A 6,522-nucleotide genomic window follows, 5' to 3' on the forward strand; every position below is an offset into this window, starting at 1 on the left:
ATGTAATTCCAATATTAAATATAAAATACTTTCTTTTTAAATATTATTTAAAATTACAGCTTTCACCCAATGTTATTCTGTATCAGATACAGATATACAGCAGAGTGGTTAGACAATCTGGTACTTTACAGAGTGGTCCCCCTGATATTTCAAGTACCCACCTGGCCCCAGACATAGTTATAACAATGTTATTGACTATATTCCCTATGCTGTAATTTACATCATGTGACTGTTCTGTAACTGCCAATTTGAACTTTTTAATCCCTTCCTCATTTTCACCCAGTTTCTTATATATAGATATTTTCACTGACTCATAATAGATTTAATATTTTTAAAAATGCCCTTTGTAATTTTTAAGACATAATCCAAAAGTAAAACCATTTAATTCTCATATCTTTCATTCCTAGAATGAAAATAACACAGTAAAATTAAATTATTATGGTAGAAGAGAGGTTTTGTTTCTTGAACACCCGTTTAACCACACAGTCATTCATTTCACAAATAGCAGTGAGCACCCACTGTAGGCCAGGCACTGCAGGTCGCGGCTTCTGCTTAGTAACCTTTTAAAATAAACATAGATCTTAGATCTTTAAAGTAAGGAGCATAGTTCCTAGCACAGAATAGATGCATAATAAATAGGAGGGCAGAAATCCCTCCCCAGATGGAACTCTGTCTAAAAGCCAGTGTCCATGCACACTCCTTGTCTTTATGCACTAACAATTGAGAAAATAAGGCAGATCAAGGATATTTCACTGAATAGTCGGTTGTTTGACTGAAATGTTTTTACAGTTGCCTGAATTTAGCGTTTTTTTCTAAAAGTTCTGGTTATTCAATTCCACATAGAATACACCCTTTAATAGTTTTTGAAAGTACAGCTTTTGTATTATGGAAGATATTTGAATTGTTTTGTGATTAGCTTGTCTTGTAGTTATGAAAAATAAATAAAAGAAAAAAAGAAAATTGGGGATTTTTCCTTTGAAGATGATTTTCTGCTCTTGAAAATAAAACCAAATCCATATTTATATTTGGGGTCCAGAAAATTAGTCAGTTTTTACTTTTAGTCACGAACATACCATGAATCGAATGATAACTTTTCACCATTCGGAGTTACACAGATAAGTCATCAACCTGGTGTTCCTAAGTCATAGAAAAGTTGAACCAAAAGTAATTAGATTTCCCACCCCTTCCCCACATTCCACACACACATACATTCCATGTACCTCCTCTGCTTGGCTCCAAGGAGGCTATAACCAAAGGAAAGATTAGCTTCCTAGGAAGTCATGCCTTGAGGGAACAGGAATCAGGGAGGGAGAGGCTGGCTTTTCTCTGGACAGGAGTGTCTTGTTATTAAAAGATCTGAGCCCAAGGGTCAGAGTGAGGCTGCTGTTGTTGGCATGTTACACATCTGCTGTTAGGATGACACCTGGAGACCCAACACTGACTGCTCCTCTGTTCACTTCACAAAGGGACAGATGAGAACTTGGGTTGGACTGTGACTGCCTGGGAGGGACCTAAACATTTCTCTTTTTCAGTGCCATGTATTTCAAGAAGAAAGAAGCTGAGACATCTGAGAACTTTGCATCCTGGGGGACTTGGTGATTTTTATTTGTTTGTTTTCTCTTTTGTCCATATACCCAGTGAATGGGTCACTTAAGTTTTCAGACTAGTGCATTAAGTGCTGATCAATTTCCACTGAATCATGCAAATGACTAAAGTTAGATAGTACTTTGTGCATATCATAATCCATATAAAATCTCCCCAAGTTAACTGTATCAAAGTCTTTTTGTGATTATTTTTACATTAGCAAAGTAGGGAGCATTTTTATAAAACATTTCTAGATGATCTTTTCTTTCAGATAAAGTAAATTTGGAAAGAAACATAAAAGGGATTGAGACAATTTAAATGATCTCTCCTCTTAATCTTTTTCTTGTTAATTCAGGCATCCTTGTCTAGTTTGAATCTGCAAATGTGACTATAGTTTTTCCAGCTAATAATACAGCTTCATGGTTGTAAACTTGAATATATGTTTGTAGTTCTTAAAAACACTATTAAATTAAAAGTTTATTTTAATAGCTTGTTTCTATTAATATATAATTAGAATGCTCTAATTCTTAAGCAAATATTATGACTTAGATTGCTCTTGTTTCTTAAAATGTAACTTGCTATAAATTAAACAAGTTAGATTCAGAGAAAGGCAAAAATGGGCATTTTCCAGTTATTGTTTTTATGCTTTGGAAAAATCAAATTGCCAACCCATATATAAGAGTATATTTATTTTACATTTCTCTTACACAAATCTGTGTATAAATAACTTTAAAGGATCATCACTTTTTTTATGGTTGTTCACTATTTAATTAAATGGCCCATTTAAGTAAGTAAATAGTTTAATCAACCTGCTGTGACATCATTCACAAGATTCTAAATACATTTTGTCATAGTGAATTTGGTTAAACCCACTGACAATAAAGTTAATTTTTAATTTGGCAGGTATCCAGGATAATAATCACAGTTAACTAAACTAACAAGAAAATGAATATGAGATATTACAAAAATATTATTTTTTCCATATTGAAACATTTTTCTAAGTGTAGGGACAATTATATTTCTAAGCGCAAAAATATTTGACTCCACATCATCAAATGACATTATTTAACCATATTTTTACAAAAAATCCTCATGTATCATAGTCTGTATTTAACTCTGGGATCAATAAACTTTTTTTGTTATGAACCAGAAAATAAATATTTTAGACTTTAAGGTCTATACAATCTCTGTTACAGCTACTCAATTCTGTTCATATAGCACAGAAGCGTTTGTAGACAATATGTAAATGAGTTGATTTAGCCATGTTCCAATAAAACTTTATTTTTGGACATTGAAGCTTGAAGTTTGTATAGTTTTCACTTCACAAAATAATATTATTTTGATATTTTTTAATTGTTTAAAAATGCAAATATTTATGTAAATATTATGAGCTAAAATGTTTTTAGCTCATAAGCCATTCAAAAATCAGACAGCAAACAGATTTGGCCCATGAACTATAGTTTGCTTGATGTGAATTGTATTCTAACTTTGTATCATTTTTTTCTTACTATGATACGCTTTAGAGATTTGTTATTAAAATATATTTCTTCCAAAGCCACACGAATGATTTCATATATTGAAATGTAGATCTACTTACAGTATATACTGTAAAACTATGTAACATGAAAGTTTTACAAGTATCTTGACAGACTTCCTAGTATTAAACAACCATAGGAAATTGTTCATATTTGCTCTAGAATTCTTTTTCCTAGTATAATTTAAAAAATTAAGTGAGGTCCAAACTGCTTTGGCACCATGGTAATGTGAACAGACATTATACATTCACAGAATTGCAGAGCAGTATAAAGAACAAGGAAGTGGGTTTGCCTTGGTAAAGAAAACAATAACATAAATTCTAATTAAATTATTTGAAAATTATTTTTTACATTTTACAACTTAAAAAAAAATAAGACATGATACCAAGGGTTTCTAATAATGAAAATTATTTTTCAACATGTGGTTAAAATCAAGGTGAAAATCAATCTATATGTTGAAAATAAAAATTAAAACTTTGAAGTGCTTACTGCTCAAGATAAAATACCAGTAGTGTTGGGAAATTTAATTTCCCAAACAGAAGTTTCTCTGGGCAGAATATTAGTATTTATTTAGCTTCTTTTTTTTTCATCTACACAACTCAGTTTTGGAGGAGAGCACTCCAAGCAAGATGAACATAATTCAGATCGAAACTAATCTTGGAGGAGTTACAAACGTGGGGCCTCCGGTGGTTTCTACAGAATTTCCCCTGGTGAGAAATCTATTTAGTTCAGGCATTTGTTATTGCACAAGGTTGTAAATTGTAAATAATTCACAGTACACATTACTTTAGATTATATTAGTATAATTCCAAAAACCAGAATCTAGTAATTCTTAGCATTAAATGACTCAAACAGATAAATTATTTATGGAGATGTTTGGAAATAGAAAGCAGTGTACTCTTTAATTTAGTGCACCAACTGTTGATCTAGATTATTCCATGTCATTAAAGCTCTTCAGGCATAGACGCATACACATGAGGGCTCATGTTCACAGGACAAATAAAACCACACTAGATTCAGTTTGGTTACCTTCCCTCAGTTCGGTATTTGGAGATGGGGCCTTGGGGAGGTAATTAAGTTTACATGAGGTTCTGAGGGCCCTTATAATAGGATTAGTTCTACATTTTTAAAATGTGTTTTATTGATTATGCTATTAGTCATCCTATTTTTTTCTCCTCTTCATTCCCCTCTGCCCTGCACCCCCCTCCCACCATCATTCCCCTACCTTAGTTCCTGTCTGTGGGTCATACATATGAGTTCTCTGGCTTCTCCATTTCCCATACTATTCTTAACCTTCCTCTATTTTGTACCTACCATTTATGCTTCTCATTCCCTGTGCCTTTTCCCCCATTCTCCTTCTTCCCTATTCCTGCTGATGACCCTCCATGTGATCTCTAGTTCTGTGAATCTGTTCCTATTCTAGTTGTTTGCTTAGTTTTTCTTTTTTTTAGGTTTGGTTGTTGATAGTTGTGAGTTATTGTCATTTAACTGTTTGTATTTTTGATCTTCTTTGTAGGAGACATTCAGCGTGGCGTGGGCCCAGCTCCCACTGGGAGATGTACAGGACCCATGCCCATGGATAGGTTCTCCCGTGGGGAATCAGGCCTGCTATGTACCTAGGCCCCTTTGAGTCTTGCTTTTTGCTAAAAACTCCCTCACTGGGATTTGTGGCAAACATTACTGCAAAGTCACTTCCTAAAAAGCATGCTAAACCTTCCAAGGACCAGTGTAACCCTTTGGACCACTCTTGCCTTTTCATTTGCAAATATCCCTCTTCCCTGGTGTGATTACCAGCATCCTCTCCTTTATTTTCTGTAAAAGATAACCACCTAAAGCAAACCTGTGCATAGTAAATGAGGAGCATCATGTAATGTGCTGAGAAACCCAATAAAAGCCGGTCCTGGCAAGGGCTGCGGCTTTTGTTCCCCTTGAGAGAAAATCTGTGCTGTCCCTTGTCCTCCACCGGACTTGGTAGTCCATGTGAATGTCTCATTTTATCCATAATGACGTGGACACTGTGGGGCGGTGTCTGCATCACTTCTTTTTCTTAGATAAGTCCCATTAACATTTCATATAATAAGGGCTTGGTGATGATGAACTCCTTTAACTTGACCTTGTCTGGGAAGCACTTTATCCATGGCCTGATTTTATGTTGTCACTAATGATTGTTGATTTGGTTATGGAATAGTTTAATAAAAATGGACTATATTGTTACTCCAGGTTTTTTTTAAACAGAAGGAATGTTTGGTAAATGTTCAGTAATCAAAGACAAAATAAGAATATGATTTTCAGTTTTTCTCCAGTATGCACTGCATATAAATGAGATTAGTTTGAAACCCCAAAGGAAAAGCAAAGCTTATTAGTGATGTTGCTTGACAGGTATGAAACTTCCGTTGAAATTAAAACTTTCCATTATACAAATCAATAATAATTATGTCACACATTTTTCTAACATGAATGCAAAATAGTTTCAGTTGTAATTAATAGAGTTATGTAAATTCGCACATAGTACAAGAAACATTTGAAGAAAATTTCACTGACATTAATATAGTTACAGTTGCTTTACAATGAATTCTTTTTTAAGTTCCATGTTAATAATACTGAGTTGACACAAAACTTATTTCACTTGCTTGAATAGATTTATTTGAAACTGATGTGCTTTTGTTTTAGTAAATTTAATTCTAAAAAAGACAAACCATTTTTGTTAATGTGGAGAACTATATGAAAATTATTATTTGTACTTGGTTCAGTATTACAAAAACTATTAAAAATGTTAGCTCCATTAGTAGGTATCTGGTCCTGTCCAAAACAGTCATGCTTAGAAAATGGCCCTGGGTTCAATGACATTTGAGATTATTTGTACTTTTGGTTTACAGAATTCATACATAAAAATGTTATCATGTCTTATTGATCTAACGATTGTGTTGAGGTTGTATTGCTACTAATAACCCTTCTTGACTTGGCTGTCTTTCTGGCAACAGCACAGCTGGTGAGGTGGGTGGGTCAGTGTGGACCAACGGTCTCTGTGGACATTTGGTACAGGACCAACTACCAGATGGTTCTGTGGATGTTTGGATCAGACCAAATGTCATGCAAGGATTAGGAATATCAAAACCATTGGGAAAACTGTTAAAAACATTATGTTCTTTGTATGTTTGAAATGTATTGAACATCTAAATCTATTTTTGCTACTATGATTTTAGAAACTCAAAATACAGATGAGACAGTTTCAATAAAAACTAAGCACCCAAATTGAGATGTACTGTAAATCTAAAATGTGTAATCAACTTTGAAGTTTTGGTATGAAATATAGGACATAAAATATATTATTAGTAATTTTTATACTGATAAAATATTCAAATGATAATATTCTATATGTTACATTAAATATCATGCATTATTA

General features: G+C 33.4%; 1 long non-coding RNA gene across 1 annotated transcript; it reads left to right on the top strand.

Moving 5' to 3' along the window:
* The first annotated feature begins 1,479 nt into the window (after positions 1–1,479).
* Positions 1,480–5,014, top strand: LOC128626313 (uncharacterized). The gene is made up of 3 exons (XR_008390237.1): positions 1,480–1,595; positions 3,723–3,829; positions 4,636–5,014. It is a non-coding gene; the product is annotated as an uncharacterized LOC128626313 (long non-coding RNA).
* The last annotated feature ends 1,508 nt before the right edge of the window (positions 5,015–6,522 follow it).

The sequence above is a fragment of the Artibeus jamaicensis genome, unplaced genomic scaffold (assembly GCF_021234435.1).
Source record: "Artibeus jamaicensis isolate MK-2021 breed Jamaican fruit bat unplaced genomic scaffold, CSHL_Jam_final scaffold_537, whole genome shotgun sequence".
In the NCBI taxonomy this organism is placed as follows: Eukaryota; Metazoa; Chordata; class Mammalia; order Chiroptera; family Phyllostomidae; genus Artibeus; species Artibeus jamaicensis.